This window comes from Stegodyphus dumicola, chromosome X1 (genome assembly GCF_044657685.1).
Source record: "Stegodyphus dumicola isolate Sdum_Otavi_A_Nest chromosome X1, ASM4465768v1".
Lineage (NCBI taxonomy): Eukaryota > Metazoa > Arthropoda > Arachnida > Araneae > Eresidae > Stegodyphus > Stegodyphus dumicola.
Genome location: NC_140780.1, coordinates 227,548,279 through 227,571,593, shown reverse-complemented (window position 1 = coordinate 227,571,593; position 23,315 = coordinate 227,548,279). Strand labels below are relative to the sequence as shown.

Here is a 23,315-nt window from a genome sequence, read left to right as displayed (position 1 = left end):
CACCGAACTTGTTTCCTTTCTATTTAACTCATAATACTTCCGCTGATAATTTGAATCCTTGCGCGTTCTACTAAAATTTACATATTCTGGCATTGGCAGTTCCAGGGGAAGGTAAGGCTTGACAGGAAAGATAGTTTAAACTTAAAATAAATGTTAGTTAAAATAAATATAAACCCTACATTTGCCGCTGCCAGAATTTGGAAAACTTGGAAGCAGGTCCTACAAACGACCTGTTGTAAGTTTCTCTAATTCTGAACTAACTGGCGAGAACCTCGTTTACACAAAAAAATCTTATGTAACAATTTGTATACTAAAATTCTGTTGCTCGTTATAACTCTCTCTTCTTACAGCAACTTTTCCTGGACTTCATCAATCAATCTTGGTCTTTCCTTCCAGCATCTGGAAGGAATAAGTATCAGTATCTTTCTAAATACATTATAATTTACACTTTCTTGACACAATAAATTTTTGTTTTTAACGATTCGTTTTTCTTAGTTATTGCTTACTTCACATTCATTCAATTTTTCAAGCATTAATTTAACTTTACCCTGGCTCTCCACCGTGTGTGGTGTCAAACGGGAATATTCGTGTTTTAGTCTTACAACACTTCCCCTAACCACCATGATTTGTTAGAATTCAACGACCAAATGGACACACCTTACTCGACATTCTACAACTCAATGAGCTACTTTAATAGTCTTAAAAATTCAAATGTAGGTGGAGAACCCTACAAAACACATTCATTCTAACTTCCCCCTCATTCATCTTTAAACATGCAGGCTTTCGCTCTAAAGCATGACTTTACAGTTTAATACTTAAATTTTGACTTCATTGGTTTTAAGCATTCACTTTTAGCATCTACAATTTTATGCTTCTAGACTAAATTCTACTTTTACATAACATTCAAGTATTTACGTACATTTACAAAATTTTAATACATATGATTTTTACAATTTACCATAAAATGAATAAGAGAAAATAAATTTTTACTTTACTCATTCTTCGCCAAGCGGGCGGCACTGAAACTAAAATTCTTATTAATACAATAATACGAAGTTATTTTTATCTTCGGCCAAATTTTGGCTTTAACATAACAGAATTAGTCTTTCGACCAACAGAAAATGCTTGTTTTTAGCTTTTACACTTAAAGAAAATAATACTTTTGCCTTAGCTAAATAAAGTAAAACAAAACTAAGTCTCAACCGAGACATATTGACTTTCGTCAAAACATAGAACTTCGTACTTATGCGTAACATTTCGGAACAAAAGAGAAAAAAAAATTATAGAAAGTTTTAACTTATCTTTGAGTTTTCGATGCTTGAAACTCCGTCATTCGTTTTTGGCAATATTGCTCCCAAGTTAGAGGTTTCATGGATGTCAATCTTCTCCTTATTGATCTCCGAGTGTCGTCCACGTTGCTTTTTCTTTTGCGTCCTCTACATGCTGGCCTCTTGGCGGAGTAATCGTCTGGTTGTTGGCATTTCCGTTTTTCCCTGGGACGGCTGGTCTTGACGTCCTCCGGTCTGGAGTCCTTCTTGAATTTCTTCTGTTCCTCGTATTTTTGTGCCTCCTGTTGCCGTTTCAGTTTCTGGAACGGCGGCCTTGCTGGTACCTGACTCTGTGGCTGTGTGCGCGTTCTCCTTGATATATAATTTCTCCTGCAATCCTTTGTAGGTGGTGTTTTTCTCTTTACCACGGTTTCTTTACCCGGTGCATCTGTTTTTTTGTTTTTCTTAAACGCTGGAGTTTGAAAATTATTTTTTCTTTTTGATACCGACGTCCGGGTTGTAGAAGGGCTAGGTCTCTCTTCAGTTCTCTGTTTCTTGGGTGGTGGAATAGTTGTTGTCTCTGGACCTTCTATTTCGTTTAGACTTGAGTCCTGCAAGAAACTTTTAAGGATTTCAAAATCATTTGGATTATAGTATTTTTCACCTGGTCGGGACTTGCTTTACAGGTTTCCCCTCTCTCGTTCTTAAGATATAAGACTACTCCTTTGATTTCCTGAATTACATAGGGGCCTTCAAACTTTGGAGCTAGCTTTGCCGTAAAATTGTCTGGGGCACTTGATAAAGAAAATTTCCACTTCAATACTTTATCCCCAACTTTAAAATCTGCTTCACGGCGTTTTCTATCATAATAAAGTTTCTGCCTATTTCTTGCCGTATCCGAGGTTTTAAGCGCCTGATCAATCAGCTTTTGCACATCTTTTTGTTTAAACTCCTGCTCTCTTTGTTGCACAAAGAATAATTTATCTAAAGGCGTAATTAATTTTCGGCCTAAGAATAATTCTGCTGGAGTTTTTCCCCTAGTATCATGATGTGCCGTTCTTAAAGCATAAGCTAATTCATTTATGTAGCCATCCCAGCGCTTGTGATGTGTGCTAACGTAACTGCGAATTATTTATACTATGTTTTTATTAACTCTTTCTGCTATGTTAGCCTGTGGTCTATACGGAACCATTTTGATATGGCGTATGCCAAGTCCATTGCATATGTTTTCAAATATTTGACTAATGAATTGTTTTCCGTTATCGCTAATGACTTTTATCGGTGCACCGTATTTTAAAATGTATCTGTGTAAGAATGCATCTGCGACTGTTTTGGCTGACGCGCGTTTAAGTGGAACAATTTCTGTCCATTTTGAAAAATGATCTACTATTACTAAAAGAAAACGATTTTTATTTAACTCGCTCTGGGGGAAGGGACCAAGAAGATCTATGCCTAAAATTTCATTCGGAAATGTAGCGCGAATGCTATTTTTTAAGTACCCGGCCGGGCTGTAATTAATATCATTTATTAACTGACATTGATTGCAGGACCTGACATACGCCGTTACTATTTTGTATAATTGCGGGAAATATACCGCCTCGCGTACCCTTTTTAAAGTCTTTCTGACCCCTAGGTGGCCCGCTGTTTTTGCTTCGTGCAACTCCTTCAAAATGCTTAATCGAAGCGAGGCTGGGATGACTGGTTTATACTCAAGATTTTCGTTTGTTGTTTTCGTATAGAATAATAAATTATCTATTATTTCATAGTTTTTTGCTCTATTTCTTATCGCATCGATATCTGTGTGCTCGAAGCTTTCGGGGTCTTTCAAATAAACATAGATATTTCCAAATTCAGGATCAGCTTTCAGTTCAGTAATAACCGTATCTCTAGAATCTAAAATTTTTGAAGTCAACACAGCGCATTTAAGTTCATTGCCTTCATCGTCCAGTTTTATACGAGAAAGTGCGTCAGCTACATTGTTTTTCTTACCCGGTTTATATTTTATTGTGATATTATATTCTTGGAGTTTTAAAGCCCATCTTATTAACCTGGGCGTTAGATTTTTCCCCGAGTAAAGTCTACCAACAGCCGCATGATCCGAAAAGACTGTTACTGGCGATTTGCCGAAATAAACTCGAAATTTGTGTACAGCCATTAATACGGCTAATGTTTCTCTTTCTGTAGCTGTATAATTCCTTTGAGTCTGATTCAACGTTTTACTAAAAAATGCCAGAGGATGGTTATTTTGCATAAGAACCGCACCCACCGCATAGTCTGACGCATCTGCTGCAATTTCCAGGTTTTCGTCCCCCTCAGGGAATTTTAAAACAGGGGCATTAATAAGCGCTTCTTTTAATCTTTCAAAAGCTGTGTTAGCTTCCGCTGTCCACGTAAATTTACCCTTTTTTCTTTTGATTACTAAGAGTGGTTCAACAATATTAGCGAAATCTTTTATGAAAGATCGATAGTAAGAACATAACCCAAGGAAGGAAGAAAGTTTCTTGGCGGTGTTGGGCGGTGGGAAATTCTTAATAGCTTTTATTTTTGAATCTTGCGTTTCTATACCCTTTTGCGAAATTTTATAACCGAGATATTTAAGTTCTTTAGTTGCGAACTTGCATTTTGAGGCGTTAATTGTAAGACCGGCCTCTTTTAATAATTTAAAAACTTGTTCTAGGTCATTAATGTGTTGTTCCAACGTACTACTCGTTATAATTATATCATCTAGATAAATTAAAGTTGATTTTCCTAGGACAGGCTTTAGAACAATGTCCATAGCTCTCTGGAATGTTGATGGGGCCCCACACAACCCAAAAGGCATGCGTAAAAATGCATAAGTGCCCGATTTTGTTATAAACGCGGTTTTATGTATATCTTCGGGTCTCATAGCTATTTGATAGTAGCCAGACGTTAAGTCCAAAGTAGACATATATCTTGTCGATTTGATCTGTCTAATGATCTTGTCTATAACCGGCAAAGGGTAAACTGGGAATTTGGTAATACTATTTAGTTTTCTGTAATCAATAGCAAACCTCCAAGCCCTTTTATCCGAAGGAGGAAACTCGTTCTTTTTCCTACATAGTACGACTGGACTCGCGTACTCACTATTTATGGGCGTTATTATTTTATTCTTTAACATCTCCTGAATATGTTCTTCGATGATTAAGTCTTTTTGTTTGTCATAACGGTATGGCTTAGTCCTACAAGGTTTTTCGGCATTTAATTGAATCTTGTGCGTCACTATTTGGCACTTTCCTGGTTTTTCTGAAAACAAATGAGAAAAATTACTCACCACTTGCTGTATTGCTTTCCTTTCATGGTCATTCAGATGGCTAAGGTCCACTTGAGGTGTCTCCACAGGTTCCACCACCCTCTGGTCCATCTCCAACACCACGGAACTATCTTGAAAATTTAATTTGGCCCTCGCGGCCCTTAAAAACTCGATACCTAAAATAAGAGAATGTTGCAGATCTTTCACCACAAAAATTAATACTTTGAGACTTTCCTCTTTTACCTGTAAGTTTAATGATAATTTCCCGATGCAGTGACATGTTTTTCCTTGCGCCGCTATAATTTCCGTATTTTTGGTTTTAAATAATCGTACCCTATAAAAATTCTTTTTGAAGAAATTTTCACTCATAAAATTTCCTTCTGCTCCTGTATCGATGAGGGCTTCTACTGGTACATCGCCAACCAGGACTTGTATAATTGGTAGCTGTGAGTTTTTTACGATGACCGTATTTAAATGTCTATTTGAGGGTTTTTTTAAAACTTCCGGGGTCTGGACCCTCCCTTTCACAGGCCCCTCTACTCGTTTAAAGCTTTCCTTTCAATCTGTGTCTTCTGGGTACGCGGATGTTTATTTTCAAATTTTCTTTTTGGGCCTTGACCTTCGAGTTTCGATGCGTTAGCTTGATAGCTTTTTCCCCCATAAGAGCGATTTCCATTTCTGGTTTCCTCCTTTGAAGATTTCCTTCGGGTACTTTGAGAATATGTTTCCCCTCTCGCTTTTTCCGCTATTCTGCGATTTTGAAACTTCACCGCCAATTCGAAGAGTTCCTGCAATGTGCTTGGGTTTCTAATTTTGAAGTAGTCTTGAACAGCGGGTAACAATCTTGGTAATATTATTTCAATAATCTCCGCATCGGGTTTCTTTCCATACAGCATATCCGTTAGCTTGATTTTTCGTAGAATAAAGTCCGTCAATTCTGCTATATCCCGTTGATAGAAACTATATAGTTCGGCTTCCAGCCGTGCGCGATCTTTCACTATGGGGAAGGCCTTTACTAACGATTTTTTGAAATTTTCAAATGTATATGTCTGGCTTCCAAATTCCCCTAATAGAAATTTGCCTATGTTTTTCCACCATAGCGCGGCCTGTCCTCTTAGTGCTGATGTGGCGATGGCAACTTTTTCTCTTTCAGGAACAGGGTAGAGCTGAAAGTGGTTTTCTAGACCTTCTAGAAATACCGCCACCGAATTTTTCCGTGGAAATGGACGTTTGGCTTGATTGACGCTCTCAAATTCTGGACCGGGTATCCAAATCCTTCCAACTGAGTTGTCATTTCTTGGTGTTGTCCAGCGGCTTCCATCCAATTTTCGGCCATTTCAGTTCGATAAGTGTTCGGGCGCCAATGTAACGTTGCGCGCCTCCAACTTGCACGCAACCAAGAGGTGACTGTGAAAACTGGATAAAATACAGAATCTTGTGAAGGGTTTAAGTCCCTTTTTATTCAACGTAATAAATTACAATTGCGTGCTCTTGACGCTCACAGACTGCGCCTACTTGGCGGTCAAATAAAAATAATAACCTGAAAAGAAACTAAAGACAAGATTCTAACTACGAGGCTCTCTAAAATAACTAACTCACCGCGTTTTACAATATCGCTGCTAATTCAGCAGACTTGAAGCTCACTTGAACGATTATCACTACTTCCCGCCAAGCACATAGGCCGAAACGCGGGGTTCTTCAATTTCTCGCAAACTACCTCCGCGCTCGTGAAGTAAGAATATCACACACCGAACTTGTTTCCTTTCTATTTAACTCATAATACTTCCGCTGATAATTTGAATCCTTGCGCGTTCTACTAAAATTTACATATTCTGGCATTGGCAGTTCCAGGGGAAGGTAAGGCTTGACAGGAAAGATAGTTTAAACTTAAAATAAATGTTAGTTAAAATAAATATAAACCCTACAACATTATCAATACAAATTTTCTTTTCTTCACAAATGGATATTGTTTACGTTCATTCGGGATCTCATTTAACATACGTACTAATTTTATTGCCAAAAGTAAGGGTTTTCCTTCATAATATTGTTACACTGTCCACATGAGATATACTATTTAAATGCTGTTTTAAAAAATCCAGTTTTCAATAATCTGTCTTTTCTTTTCCCTTAACAAAATCATTATTTCCATTCCATTATTCTAAAATCATTTGGCGTTTTCCTGCATTCTTCAAAATGTTCCGTGGTTTATATATAAATATTTCAACACACAGTACAATACATAAAAACATGCATTATCTGTTACACTTGCTGACAACGTACCGCGTGCTAGTCGCTGTTTAATAATTCGTACTTTATTTATCACATTAGTAGACAGCGCGAGCGCACCAGAACCGTTTCCTGCAGTTGTATGGAACAACACAAGCGCGCATAATTAAATACCAACGAATTTTTAACGAACTTGTTTATTATGATTTATTCTAAAAGTAATGTAAAAATTAATTCTTCTTATTATTATTTCTGTTAGTGACGTGTGTGAGCGCTTTTTGATTTTCTTCGTGTATTAAATTTTTTAATGAGATGCGCGGGCACACGCGCTTAGCTTATAGGGAACTCTGGTTGCGAGTGTTTAAAATACTTTTCTGGCTAAATGCGGCATTATTACTGAACAGCTCTAAGGCTGTTCCTTTTTACTGGAAATTTGCCAGTAAAAATGCCAGATGCTATATATTAGTATTTTGGAGAAGTGCTACTTCTCCGACAGGACAGAAACGACGCCTTGTGTTTGATGAACGTGTTTCGCAGATAATCTTTTCTGACATTCCAAGTAGAATATGACTCAAGGCTCTGTTGTGAATATTATTCATCCTGATGGCTTCTATCATATATACGATGCTACCAATGACTGGATTTGAGATATTTATATTAATTTGTATCGTTGTTTATGTTAGTCTTGCTTCCTAAATAAATATTAAAAAACTCTTCTAAATTAGTACAATAGTTTTAATTTATTTAAAATTCACGCTCATACATAAATTTCTTCAAGCTTATACTAATATTGTTTGTATAAGTGAGAAAACATTTATATTGTTTCGTGCATAAGGTTTCGTAATGGATTTAATGCGCAAGTCGATAAAAAGTTAATGAAATTTATTCTTATCCCAAGAAATAAAACTAAATACTGAATTTCCTCAGAGATATTCGTACAATACCGCAACATCTCACAGTAGTTATATTTTAAACTACTAAAGCGTTAAATAAAACTCAATTCAAAAACACAAAGAAAGCTAATCCGATCTCACCGCGAATTCGTTACAATCAGTTGCAGCACTAAGTAAACAACTGAATTGAGATGTTTTGATCTGGCTTTTATAAGCTTTTTAATCATGCACGAGAACATTCTGGTATTTTCTTGATTTTTCTGGATAGCAAAAGAATACAATTACGAGATATCTATTTATTAAATGTTAAATGAGGGTCCTCCTGTATTTTTAATTTTTCAGCGTAGCTTACTCTTAAAACTTGTCGCGCGCAGCATTGCACGGCGAAATGAAACAATTTCATAAAAATTCTACTAAAAATAGCAAACTAAATACAAAAACCGTAACAATATTGTTATTATAGATATCACGTTAAGTTTCATTTACTTTTCATTTTACCTGCTTGATATTGTTCGATTTTATTGGAAACTTCTCTTATTTTTATTTCCTGATCCAGGGCATAATTTTTAAAATTAGAAGTGCCAGAGCCCTATGAAAGACCGTCAGCAAAGAGGAACAAAAGTTCCTCATGTTGTTGACATTAAAACTCTTATATCTTAATTTTTCCATTTTTCGCATGGCCTTTGCTTTACAAATCTTATGTTACATTACGCTCTCGCAGCATTTCTTAGATAGGTGGCCTGGCAAGCGTTGATATTTTACAAGGCACAAATTTTATCGCTAATGTTACTCATCAGATCATTAGACCTCAGGAAGTGTTGCCAGTAAATGTGGCATAAGTTCTTTAATTTGCTTTTCAAATTAAAATTTTACTTAACTGACTAAGCAATTTAAAAGCAAAGTGCACACATGTTTATTTTGTTTTTAATAATGTTTCTAATATAGTATAGAATATGTCTAATTCATGTGAAATAAACTTATTTAACACTTAATTTTTACTAAAATTTGTATCAATACTTTAATTAATAAAATATCTTTCTAACATTGTATTACCTACTTCAACATGCAAAAATGGTTTGCAAGCTATCTGACAATATAACTTTTTCTCTCTTATTCAAACTTCATTGACTATTACCTGCAAATGATGTGATTTATAACAACTCATATGCCTTATATTTTGTAATTTATAATATTATGCACATTTTCAACATTATTGTATTTAATGAAAGATGTGTGTAAAATCATATATTTAAATGATGACTTTTTATTTAATTTTAGTCTTTAATAATACTTTAATATATAGCCACATTCTTTCAAGTTGTTATAAATTTAACTGATTTATGATCAATTAGATTGTAGAGTTATTAGGTTATATCGATGCACGAACGTGAAAAACGTGCAGTGCCATGGCAAGGATTCGAACTCCGGACCTCCGAACCGGAATACGCTTCGAGCATGCTTCCGGTTACACCACGAAGGCATGCAGAAACAGGGAGAAAATACCTTATATAATTCCATTTTATAAAAGGAGACTGGGTATGAGGAGAACCAGTCGCCACATTCTGGTGATGTCGAATCATTGCCCTCCCCCCCCACGTTTTTAGTTCGGGCGCCACGTGTAGTGTCACTTAGAATTTTTCGATGTAAAGAAACTGAAGAAATCCGCAATGCCTTCGCCGAGATGGAACTGAGGACCTCCCGAATATGCGTCCAGGCGCTTCCAGTTACACCACGAAGGCGTGCAGAAATAGAGAAAATATCTCATAAGATATCTAAAGTTATATTTTAGTTAATAAGTTTTTCTATTTGACTTTTATTTTTTTTTTTTTTTTTTTTTTTTTTTGCTAATTTTTGTTCTATTAGTGTTACTTTTATTTACTTAATTTTAGCAGTCTAATAATTAATTCTTTTAATATTTCTGTAGCCATTACTTGTTCTTTGTGTTAACTAATTCTTTTATCTTTGTTTTATTTATTTTAAAATATTAATTTTCAATGATTGTCCATCAAAGTTAATTCAAAAAGCTCTTCAGTTTTCCTTTACCTAACAATGATACTTAACTTTACACTCATTATAACTATCACTGTAATAACTTCTTACACCATTTTTTTTTTTTTTTTTTTTTTTTTTTTTTCAGATTTTTCCTTTTAAAATTAGAGCTTTAATTTTTTTCCCTCAATGAAAATCTTCACATAGGGATTTCACTTTGCATAATTTTCTTTATATAACAGAATAACTACTACGCGATAAGTAAAATTTTGTTTAACTGTAAAGTAATAAGTATCGAAACTAGTCACATTTTTTAGATTAAGTACATTGTTCTAAGTGACATATAAAAAACGTATAATAAAAAAATGCGGCTAACTCTAATGTCATGTAAAATTAAATTGAATGGAAATAAAAAAAGCAAAAAACTGCCAACACTGAATAACATGTATTTCAAAATGCAAAGAATTCAACAATATGACATCAGTCAAAGACGTGCTAAAAGGCACCGAAGGTACCATAAGAATAATGTAAATATATCAGTCAGAAAAATATTATATTATGAAAAGTGTAACCACCATATTTTTGTGAATAAAATAAAAGTTAAATGCTAAAAATAAATGGCAAAATGGAATAAAAATTGTGTTATAGAGTTTGGTTTTCTTTGGGAGCATAAAACTAGTTCCAAACCCTAATAGACGTTGTAAGATTCTGTACTGTGTACTTTAAGTTACAGTTGAATGTGAAGAATCTTAAGAACTAATAAGCGAATAATCGCTTGAGTTCGTGAGACAGTAACCAAAACTTGAAAAGGGTTAAAGATCCTTATTATTCAAACAAGGTTTAACAGAACTCCGTCTTGGAGTTTTACAGTAAAGCCGACACTCGGTCTTGAACTTAGGAACTAAGAACTTAACTAATCTTAACTAAAAAGATATAGCCGAAGCTATCAAACTTCTAACGGAGTTGGCCCCTTAACACTAATTGACTGCGAAGCTATTAAGGGCCTAAAGTACGGCCGAACGTAATAATAGTTTAAGACAGAGTAGCCTAAAACTGCGGACGCGTGCTAACCAGAATCTCTGATTATCTTTCACTAATACAGTAGAACCTCGCGGTTAAATACCGCTCTTCCTCAATTTACATTCAAACGTGATTCTAAAAATACGTTCTGGCCGGAAATTGTAAGTTGAAATTCAGAAATGATAGGGAAGGAAGTTTAACTCAAAATTTAACTGTTAGATAAATTAATATAATCCTTACAACGTTAAGCAACTTATCGTTGAGTCTGAGACAATTATAGAGACTTAAAAAGGTTTAAAACAATCTTTTTATTTAAACTTGGAATATAAATGTACTTATCGTGCTAACAGGATCGACAAGCACTTGCAATGTAACTAAGATAACAGTCAAATTTAAATTAAAACGTAGGCTAGTAGTCAAAGATTCAGATTAAATTAAATTTAAATCGAAGTTGGCTCAAAACTCTCACCGGCGCTACAGTTTATGTCGGCAGCAAATAACGCAAAGCCGAATAATTGCAAACTTATCCGGAATGGCAGAAGTAACGTAACGTGACCCTGAGAGGCAGAAGCACGTTCTGTCTTCCAAAAACGTCAGCTTAAATACTCTGTAATTCATTTATATTTCTGGTGAGGAAACAGAAAGGAGGAGTCATAGTAAAGACTGAAATTATAAATAACTGGTTAATTTAAATAATATGTGCAACAGTGAATAATGAACTTTTATGAATATATTGAACATGTAAATGCTGCTTTAGTAAATACTACCACGTAATACTGCCTTAAGCTGGGAATTCTTTTTCATCTTTCTCATCTGTACAAATGATATTTATAAGCCGAAAAATAGCAGGAAATCTTTTAAAAGTACTCAAAAGTTAAAGTTTTGCGAGCCAGGTTCAATTTATAATCTTTTATGTGCATATTCGGATACAAAGTGCTAAACATGTATGCAAAACCTGATGCATGGAAGTACGCAATTGTAATATTTTCTGCTGTTCACTTTAGCCGAAATGAATTTGAAAAGTAGAATTTAGCAGAAAACACTCATATTTGTAAAAAAGAACTGAAATGTTTTCTTTGGAATGTGTCAAGACTGCTATAGTAAGCAGCATATGTCCCCCATTATTGGACACAGATATTTTTAATAAAGATGTGTTGATTTCATCAACACCTGTCTAAAAAATGTCTGTTTCCTATAGTAAGGGACATACGCTGCTACTTATAAATATTTCATCCTCCTTTCGACATTTTAAGACACCCACAATATGCTATTTGTAAAAACAGTCAAAAACATGAAAAAAAAAAAAGATTAAACTATTTATGAAAAACTATCTAATTTCAAACATTTTTTACACAACATTTTAAAATAATCTTAAAAATATGAAATTTCGACACTAAAGACATAAAATGATTGAAATATTTATAAAAAAACAATGTACACCTAAAATCAAAAAATAGAAACTAACAATAAAAAACTACAAAAAAGCTTGAAATAATATAAGCACACCCTAAAAAATAAAAAAATGACACTATATCCTGTAAAGAATTTAGAACTCTGAAAAATATCAAAATATTACTTTTTTGTAAAGAATACAGGAGGGCAAATGTTTATCCCTTGAAAATTAAAGATATTCGTTAAATTTCATGACCCCCTGTTAGGAGGGGCATAAATTAATATTAAGAATCTTACTTGAAATTCTAAAGTTTTTTCAAATCATGCAAATATTCTCCATCTATCATACCTTTACAATTTAATATGTAGTTTTCTTTATTAATTTCCTTGATTGCATTACCAGAAAATTGTCCATGACTTTTTTTAAGAAAATCACCCATGTTTTTATTACAAGATCAAGTAAAACATTATCTGTCTTGATCTACAGGCATACAAAATTCTTATTTTCTATCGTCAACTTCAGTTCGAACTTCAAAAAGTCTAAATGGAAATTTTGAAAAAATAATGCGATTTTAATATATTTATCTATTAAAAATTTAGAATCCTTATCCAAAATTCCATATTTGTCAAATTTTGATTTTATTTACTCCATTTATTAGGTAGCATTTAAATTAGTAGCATATAAAGGACTAAAATCCTTTAAATCATTCATAATATCAAAAGCATACTTTTTGTAGCAGCATCTTGATCTTTTATTGGATTTCCAGCATTTTCTATTCTTCTTGTTTTTTTCCTCTATAACGTCTTTAATTTGTAAACATTTATCTTCTAATTTCTTTTTAAATTCTAATATGATTTCGTTTATTTGATTATCATAATAATTTTCTTCATTAATCGTTCCTACTATGTCTCTGATATTACTTGCATTTTCTTCAGTAACATTTAACAAACTGGTATCTAATTTCTTACTCTTTTCGACTAATTCGTTTTCCAATTCAAAATAATTATGTTCTATATATTTTAATACAAATTCTTTATTAGCAGCATCATGATTATCTACAGGATTTAAACAATTTTTTTAAATTTTATTCTCCATATCATAATTTCCATCATCCGTTAATTTAAAACCAATACCAGGATGATCTATAGGTCCTTCTTTCATTTCATCATCAAAAGGTGAATAATTAACAGACATTTATTATAAAAGAAAGAGAAAGAAAGGAGAAAATTTTTAGAAATCAAAAAGGATATGGCACACGGTACACATTATGTAAAACGTTTCTCAAAGGTTCTTCTAATTTCTGATCTTTAAAAATATTGAATTTATCTTGAAATCTTTTCATAAATTCATTTGATAGATTTTGATTTTCATAAATACGTTTCCAGTTAACCTTATCTTAAAATTTTTCTGTAAATTCTTCTGTTAATTCCTGATTTGCAGAAATACATTTCCAATAAACCTTATCTTTAAATTTTTCTACAAATTCTTCTCTTAATTCCTGATATTTCAATAAATGTTTCTAATAATCTCTGACATTTATCTGGAATTTTTTTCTGCCTTTTATTTAGTAAAACATTTTATACATATTTTGGTATCTAAAAGGTACAGTATCATCTTTATCTAAAATTCTTCTTTTATCAAAACTCAATGCATATGTTTTAGTCATTTCATTTACTTTTATATTTTTCCTTTTTGAATTTGAAATTGATTAATTTTTATATCTGTATAATTAGTTTCTCCTGTTATTATTCTTACTTCTTTCTTTAAAATTAAGTTTGGCTTCAGTTTCATTTAACATTTTAAAACAATTCCTAGAAAACAAACAAAATTATTTAAAACATTTCCCTTTTCCTTTTTCAATATTAGTATATAAAATACAGCTGTAAGCTTTAGAAGCGCCAGATATCAATAACTTTATACATTCATTTTCTTCTAATTCATTTCCTCTTTCACCCAATAAACATCATGTTTTTTACATTATTACATCATCCATATAAATAACGGAATTTTTATCATAATATAATAATTTATCTCCTAATCCTTCTAATATGTTGAAAATACTTGTTCTAGCAGAACTGGTAGTAAAAGCTGCTATATATATGTGTGTGTGTATTAAATCCATAAACCACATTTGGCGTTATTATCGCTCAAAAAAATTATTAATTAAATTAAAATTATCTTTTAGATGTTCATATTTCATCTTATAATTCCTTTCTACACAATCATCAGTCATCATTCATAAAAATCATATTTAAATCCTTAATCTTATCATGTAATATAATTTGATAAAAATGTGCTAACTCTGTAACATATTCAATATGTTTCATATTTTTTCCTTTGCCAAATTTACCCCGTAAATAATTTAAGCAATTTTCGGTATATGTTTCATACCTGGATATTTTTTCTATGTTCTCTAAGTTTGAACCGAATTTTTCCTTAACGGCTCTTTTATATTCTTCGTTTTTTTTTTTTTTTTTTTTTTTTTAATTCTTAGGCCATTTACCATTTATTTCTAATTTAATTTTTAAAAAGATTTCAGCATATTCTTTGAATATATATATATATATTTTCTTTTAGAATGCCTGTAGTGTCCTATTTAGTTTTACTAATAGTCATTTTAATTTGTAAGACCTCCTGAATTCTCTTATTTCCCCTCGAATTTCCTCGCCAGGATGTATGTTAAGTAGGTGGATCAGAGAATTTAAACTGTTGGAGCGAAAAGGTTAGACAGAGCGTGATTTCGCTAGTGAAGGCATACGTTTGCTAGATTGTTCTCCAGCTGTTAATCTTAGCAGCGGCTAGGCATTCTGGCCGTCTAGTTAGTATATTGCTAGTGTAGGTTTTTCTCAGTCAACCTGTTAGATTAAACTGAATTGTGTAGTCTAGCACTACATCTTTATCTTTTAATTTTATCGTTACGTTATCGTTTAAGTTCTCACCGCAAGTGGACGGTATTTCGGTTGCATGCATGTACACTGCTCAAAAAAAAAAAAAAAAAAAAAAAAAAAAAGAGGGGGACAGTGCTATATCTCCCGTTCTACTGGGCCGATTGACAAAATTCAAACTGCATATTTCATGTCTCGAAAGCACGACTTAGGATATATATTAGATTTATATATAGAGCTATTCTAACATAGGTATTTTGACACAAAATCGAACTTTTTCTGAAATAACATACCAATGTTTTTACATATTTCGATTCTACGGTTCAAATTATGGCAGAATACCAAGTTTTTTAAAAATCGTACGAGTAGTTTATAAAATATTAGCTCTCAAAATTTTAGCTCCTCAATGTTAATTGAATTTGGCAAATATTTATTAATATCTCTTTTTTCATTAAACTTTTTGATTTTTTCTCTCACATTTCGAAATTTAGATTCATTCCAAATAAAATTTACCCATTTTTTGTGTTTTATTTTTTAAATTTCTATTTTTAAATAATTTTTATAAATTTTTCGAAAAACATTTTGAATCATAACCTATAAAATTTTTACCATCATCGTAAAGTAGGTGTATTTTTAAGCATATCTGAAAAAAATTAGACATTTTTATTCAAAATTTTCTAAACCTTAAATTTCAAGTACGATTTTACGGAGAATTAATTATATGACATTTTTCCCTCAATGATGCGTAATAAATATTTATTAATACTATATGAAAAGCATTTTTTTTAAATTACAGATGATATTATACAAATTTTTAACTATTTTTTAATTACTCTCTATCTTCCTTTTTTTAAAAAAATAAGAGTAAATTTTTACCTTCGGCGTTTTATCGTCTGCTACTTTACTTCGTTTAAATCGAATTGTCTAAAACTGAGAATTTTCGGTTGATATTTATTTGAATTTTATGATATTAACTGCATAATTTATTTCTAAACAAACTGTTGCTTTTGAAGTGGCTGAAAGAGCGGCTGATACTATCACCCACATTTTTAAAGCACAGTATATTTTTATAGAAACATAAGATTTAGAATAATCATTTTTATAAAAGTCAAATTACGATATAAACATACAACCCTCTAGAGACTGAATTAATGGAAGTTCAATGGTTATGTAGAAATGATCTGCAGCTACTTAATGGCTGGATAAATCAGCAGATTCTGTGGACAAGTAAGAATAATTATATAAACACACCCAATATTCTGGATTCAATTAACAACGAGGATACGATGTTTATTAAATGAATTTAAGAAGTTTTAAAACATAAAAAAATCAACTCATTTTTTATCCTAAAATGTATTGTTGTGCGTAGCGCATTTTCATTATATCCTTAAAATTCTAATTTAGAATGTAATTGTCAAGAACTGAATCCTAATCATCAGTAATTATTACGGTTATTAATAAATCCTTCTTATGAAGTAATTTCAAATCTTTCAAAAAACTTTCTGTCTGAATGGAAATATTTTTCTATGCAAATATTTTTAATTTCATATTAATCAAGATTGCACACGATATTATTTATCTGCACTTCAATTCTTATCGTCAGTTCTAGTAGAAGTTACAAATCAATTATATTTAATTAAGAATTGGATTGAATTATTTAATTATGGCAAAGCCCACGAGGGCTATCTGCCTAAGGGGAGGGATGCCTTCGTAGAGGACTTTCTAAGGGAAACTGGCTCGTATACACGTTACACATGGGGAAAACCACGAAAACGCCCATGCGGCCAGCGGGATTCGAACCTCGGACCGAACTAGCACTGTTTAGCGTCTTTACCGCTCGGCCGCTGGTGGACTATTTAGTTAAGAAATGACCATCTAAGTTTAGAAACAGCGTACCGTAACAGTAATTCAATTATTGGCGCCGTATCTTTCATGTTACTCATTGGCAAGCTACATGATTTTTAATGAGTATTCGGGTTTTGCTAGTAACTTCACTTGGAAATCGCGCTTAAACTAGGTTAGTTGGTTATTTCAACATAGAAAGAACATGGAAGGTATTTGATTAAGATGCTTTCATAGAGAACCTTTGTAAAGAGAACCTAGAAAACTACGAAAACCAACCGTGCAGCCTGGGTTAGACTTCGCAACAAACAATTAGTATTTAACAATCTTCAAATGCTAGGCAACTGGTGAGGCTCCAATTAAATCTCCAATTTATTATTTTATTTGTAAATATTTAAAATATTGTTGTATTCTTAGACACAAAAAGCAGAATATAAGTTTTGTTAACTCGTTAGTAAACTACCAAGCCGTAGTGCAAATGAATATTCAATTTCTTTTGCAATAATTGTATTCACTTAATATTCTTGGAATATGAGCTAAAGAAGGAACGTTCTCGGAAGATTAAAGAAGTGTTTAAATCCAGTGATATTAGATTTGTCTTACAAGCTCATGAAATCGCTCATGTTAACTATCTAGTTCAATTGGATTCTTCTACTGCGTTCGATTGCATAGCAGTCATTCCACACCGTTTAGTGTTGAATGACAGCTAGTTTTATAACTGAACCATTTTTCTCTGAAGAGCAGTCGACAGCTGGACCACTGTGATTGCAGCTCACTTAGAGTCAATGTTAAAATGTTTCGTGATACATGAACTGCAGTAACGTGGCATTTTAGATACTATGATATTTATGCAGGGCTGGCCCCCACCTCACGTGTGTCGCACAGTTACTTAGGCAACATTTCACGAATGAACGACTTATAAGCCGACACTTCTCCCCTTCCCACCAGACCTCAACTTCTGTGACTTTTGGCTATGGGATTATCTCAAAAGCTCTGTTTATGGTGATAATCTAAACAATTTGGCAGAAATGAAAAATGTGATGCACTGGCATGTCCGTAACATTCCTCCTGATAAGCTAAGAGTTGCTGTTGAGAATGCAGTAACAGGATTTAACTTGCTTTCGGAAAATGCTGGACGCTACATTGAACATGCTTTGTAATACATTTCGGAAAATATCAAACACATTTTAAACAGATGTTTTCGTGTCTTATTTCATTTAACAATATTGTATACAGCGCCATTTTTTTTCTTTTTATAACCATTTCAAATTGGAACTTTAATTATAACCACCATGTAAATTAAACTTTAAGAGTTTGACAGTTTGGTTCAAGTCCCAGCTTTAAAAATATATATATATAAATATAATCTTTTATATTAATCCTCTTAGAAAGAATGTTTTAAGAAGCTAATTTTTCTCTCGCGTTATAGATTGTATAAAAAAACATGATCTTTAATATGATTTAGATTGTTTCAGCCGATATAAGAATCGGGTTACTCGGTGGTACAGAATAAACCCTGCTGGACTGTTTTATGTCTTTGTCATTTAGCAAAAATATTTTAATGCAAATATTTATCCTTTGGACTTCGCTTTAAACTTTATTTATAGTAAAAATGACTAGAAAATGAAAAGCTGTCTTCAGCTGAAACGCAGTTCATGTAATTGATATTTTAAAAAATTGACAAGAATGCAAAATTTATGGAAGTCTAGCAATCGAAAAATCTTAATTTTCTTGTGTGAGCACTGAAAATAACTGTAGAAGGAAAGAAGAAATTTAGGGAGAAAAGTTAAGCAAAAATTTGCAGGGAAAATTTGGCTGTCAGACATACCAAGATGTTTAAAAAAGTTGGACGCTTTTGAATATACTTTCAGGATACTTCAAAGAATTTAGGCGTTCAAAGAGAAAACACTTGGACGTGTACACCAGCAAATACCATCAATGGAGCTTGTGTTAACAGAAAAGACAAAAACGATATCATTGCAGATTAAAGTGAAGAGCGACTGGTTTTAGACTATATGGTTGTATAAATTTAAATTACGTTATAGAACATCATATCGTATCATAAATGGAGAATCCCATGATTTTCTCAGTCAAATTATTTGAAGATTCGGGAGTTTATCCAGTATTGTATGTGGATGTCACCTAAAGGCGTTTTTTTTTCTCCTGATGAAACAACGGCCGAGCAGTAAAGCCGCTGAACACTGATAGTTCGGTACGAGGTTCGAATAACGCGAACGGGCTGGCTGCATGTGCGTTTTCGTGGTTTTCCCCGTGCGTAACGTGTATGCGAGCCAGTTTCCATTAGAAAGTCTTCCACGAAGGTATCCCTCCCCTTAGGCAGATAGCCCTAGTGTACTTTGTCATAATTAAATAAACCAAAACCTCTTGATGAAACCAGTCTTTCCTTTCATCTCATACCTTCAAAATGTTTAGCCTCTAAAGACTGATAAAGGTTCTAACGAAATACTTCGTGAAGAACTTTCTAAGGGAAACCAGCTGTCATACATGGTACACATGAAAAAATCCACGAAAACGCCCATGCAACCAGCCCGTTTACCGGGATTCGAACCCCGGAGTGAATTACCAGTGTTCAGCGACTTTACCGCTCGGCCGTTTGTCAGCCTTTATGAAATGGAAGGCGATAACTTTATTCAAAATTATTGTCAGAAATATCAAGATATTTCGAAAAGTTGGATGCTTTTTAATATACTTGCAGAATGCCTAAAGAAAAAGACCAAGAATAAAGTAGAATGCTTGAAAAAAAAGAGAAGAAAAAATAAATTTTTGCGTAAAATTTAGTATTTTTTTTTTTTTTTTTTTCAATTTAAAACCTTTTAATTGTATGATATTTGATTCTTGCGATTTCAGAAATAAAATATTTGACTAAAATATGAATAATATTTTAAGAAACCAAATGTAGGATAAAATTGTGAAAAGCAATGGGCACAATGATAAAACTGTTTAAAGCAGTGTATGCAAGTCGTCCTAAGTTAAAATGTCGGTTATACATCTTTCTTATTTATATATATCTTTTCTGAACGGAACATTGAAAGGCGTGTTAACTGTGCTTTACTGTATTTTCTCTTTTAATATATGCAGTTTTCAAACGCATCGTAGTCTGGGTTACAAAGGATTCTTCCGAAAGAAACGCAATTCAAATAAATAAAATCAAATTCTGGAAAATTTATATTAATAAATATATTTAAAATGCTCAGTTCGAAGGAATAAATAGAAAATTTTAAAACAATTATCTGAAGAAACAATGCAACACAAACAATTAAAATAAAAGTGTAAAAATTTAAAAATTACCTAAAATAATAACTATGACAAAAATATGTATAAAGAAAACTATTTGATAAAAAATAAACGCTGCACCTTTATTTACGCAGTTCGAATAGGTAAACAGAAATTTTTAAAACAGTTATTCGGAAAAAAAACATGCAACTTAAACAATTAAAATGAAATTCGAAAAAGAAAAAATTACTTAAAATAATAAGTTATAATTAAAAATATAATATAAAGAATATTATTTGGAAAAAAGGAACGATGGTGACTTTTTTCCCTCTCACGGGAAAGGAAACTAGGTTGCCACATATTAAGAAGTTCGCCAAGTGAACTATTCTTGGCGCAACTGAAAAAAAAGTACAAACATAAATTTGTGAATTTCTCCGTAAATTTCGCTCCAAATTTTACAAAATTTCATATTTAGGCGTAATTTGAGTTGTAGAATCGGAATATGTAAAAAAATTGGTATGTTATTTCAGAAAAAGTCCGATTTTGTGTCAAAATACCTATGTTAGAATAGTGCTATATGTGGCGTTCCGACAGATACTTCAACTTCTATTCATGAGATGGCGCCACGTGTAAAATCCAGTTCTTAATTGGAGCAGCAAAGCGACATCTTTACTCACTCAGACTTCTCGCAACACAACTGTACGCGAAGGTAGCATGAACTGTGTCCCGAGCTCTGTGTTGATCTCTGCAATGTAATTTAAATTGTAATTTAGTACTTAATATATTCTTTTGTTATAGGAGATTGTCTACTCTTATTTTCTTTAATTATATCATGCATTAAGCACACACGACCACCAAAAGTGGTGACCTTTTGACTGAGCACGCTACTGACACTGGATTTTCAACGACCCTAAAGTCGTGCATATCATCGCAAGGAGCTTCAGCAAATCATCAATGTGATCTGTTCCGTTCCGCTGACTTCGCCAGTCGTGCAATAATTCTTCGATCATTCAACTTTTGTGACAAATGTGATACAATAGTGATTTTCGCTAAATGTGCTACATCAGTAATTTTTCTGCAACGTGCTACGGCAAAATTCTTCCCTCATTGTTCGGAAGTAGTGAATTTTTTTCCCATGTGCTACAGGAGTGATTTCCTTTTTCCTTCGAAAGTGCCTTAGCAGTGTGAAGTGGTGATATTGTGCGTGCGCAATACAAAATGAACGCATCATTTTTTTTTTCTCAATCTCTTCTATAATAAATATAATAAATTTTTTCAAATGCATTTCGGTAAAATATTATTTGTGTGTGTAATTGCTGACCCTGTATTATTTGTGTGTGTATCGTTACGTAAATTTTTTCTGCATGGTTAAAATATTTATTGTTATCATGGTAAAATATCAATAGTGTATCTTCATGCTACAATATTTGTGCTGTTAAGTGTTTATTATTTAAAGTGAAAATTATCTATCAGTATGCCCGACGATATTCCACCAGAGCCACAAATCACACGCGTTGTGGTGAAGCCACCGCCTTTCTGGAAAAATAATCCTTCATTGTGGTTCGCTCAGATCGAAGCACAATTTTCTATCGCTCGCATTAGTGAGGATTCTACAAAATTCAACCATGTAGTTGCAGCAATTGAGTCTGATATTCTGAATTCAGTGCATGACTTAATTCTTAAACCACCTGATTGTGATAAATACTCCAAACTGAAACAGCGGCTCATTGAAATCTATTCAGAAAGTGAATCTTCCAAAATACGTACTTTACTACAAGGACTTGAACTTGGAGATCAGCGACCTTCATACTTGCTGTCACGAATGCGTGATCTGGCAGGAAGCCATTTTAGTGACGACTTGTTGAAGTCACTATGGCTTTCGCGTCTCCCTAATAACATACAAATAATTCTTGCTGCTTCCAATGAAGATCTAACCCGTTTAGCAGCAATGGCTGACAAAATTAATGAACTTGTTATTCCAGCTTATATCAGTGCTGCTAATGCTGCACCTTCCAGTTCATCCCTCGAACAAGTGGCTGAATTGACCAAAAAAGTATCGGGAAATTTTCCGTAACCGGCCCTTGGCTATTTTTTGGCCGCCATCTTGGATTTCAAAAACGCGCCTCTTGGCGCGTTTTTGAAATCCAAGATGGCGGCCAAAATTGTTTTCCCTGTCCGAGGGAAATCGGACAGGGAAAACAACTCTGACCTACCAAACCTGGAAAGAACAAGAAAAAACGAACTTACCGAATTTATGGTGCCATCCTGAAGGCTACTCATCGCTGTTCCTTCAGATATCTATCAGGATACCTGCAAATAATAAGAAAAACAAAATATAATATTTTTTGCTGAGCACAAGTTTAAGAAATATTAAATGAAATTGTTTAAATTACATTAAATACAACTGCTTAGCAGAAATGCAAATTATAAAATATATATATATACCATATTATTTTTTGCTGGGCAAAAGTTTAAGAAATAATAAACGAAATTGCTTAAATTACATTAAATACAACTGCTTAATATTTTCAAATATGTGATTATAAAAAAAAATATATATATAATATTTTTTTTGCTGGGCAAAAGTTTAAGAAATAATAAACGAAATTGCTTAAATTACATTAAATACAACTACTTAATGTTTTAAAATATACGATTTGCAGAAATCAGCTTTACAAAATAGTTTCATGCTTTAAAACTAAAAGAAATATCTATCAAAATCAATCAAGAAACCTACTCTTTTATAAATACATAAACTATTTTTATAAATCTAGAAATACTTAAAAACGCTTAAAACATACAGTAAAAGCAAAAAAAAATTCTCAGTATCGTAAGTAAGGGATAAGTTAAGTAATCGTTTTAAACTACGAATTTACTTTATTCTCGTTAGCATCCTCTGACAATATATGAAATTAAATTTAATTTATATCATAATATATATAAATAATAATATTAAATTGCATTAATAACAAATTAGCACTTACTTTGTACACGAGACATCCTTTCCGCGCGCGATCGTTTTGGCGCCCAAAGTTACGGCTACTAGTTACGGTTGCAGTGAACGATGAACTCGGATCGTTCAGTTAATAATTTTGGCAAAATTTATTAAGAAGTTCTGCAAGTTCTTGTAAATAGAATTATTGAAATTAGAACTGCTATTTATTGCCAATAAACAAATATAAAATTGTTATATAGTATAATTTTTCTTATATTCCTACTCTTATGTTTGTTCACAATCTACATTTGATTATATTTAAGGTCTTGTTTTTACAGTTCAGAATGTATAATTAATAA

The 23,315-nt window shown here is 32.6% G+C and overlaps 1 protein-coding gene across 1 annotated transcript in view; it reads right to left on the bottom strand.

The window, feature by feature from the left end:
* Ssadh (succinic semialdehyde dehydrogenase) overlaps positions 1 to 23,058 on the bottom strand; it is a 275,075-nt gene extending 252,017 nt beyond the window's left edge. Inside the window, exons 1-2 of the mRNA XM_085808726.1 lie at positions 23,006 to 23,058; positions 22,269 to 22,331 (exon numbers count right to left, since the gene is read on the bottom strand). The gene's annotated coding sequence lies outside the window, so the exon portion shown is untranslated. The remainder of the gene's footprint in view (positions 1 to 22,268; positions 22,332 to 23,005) is intronic.
* Between the last annotated feature and the right edge of the window lie 257 nt (positions 23,059 to 23,315).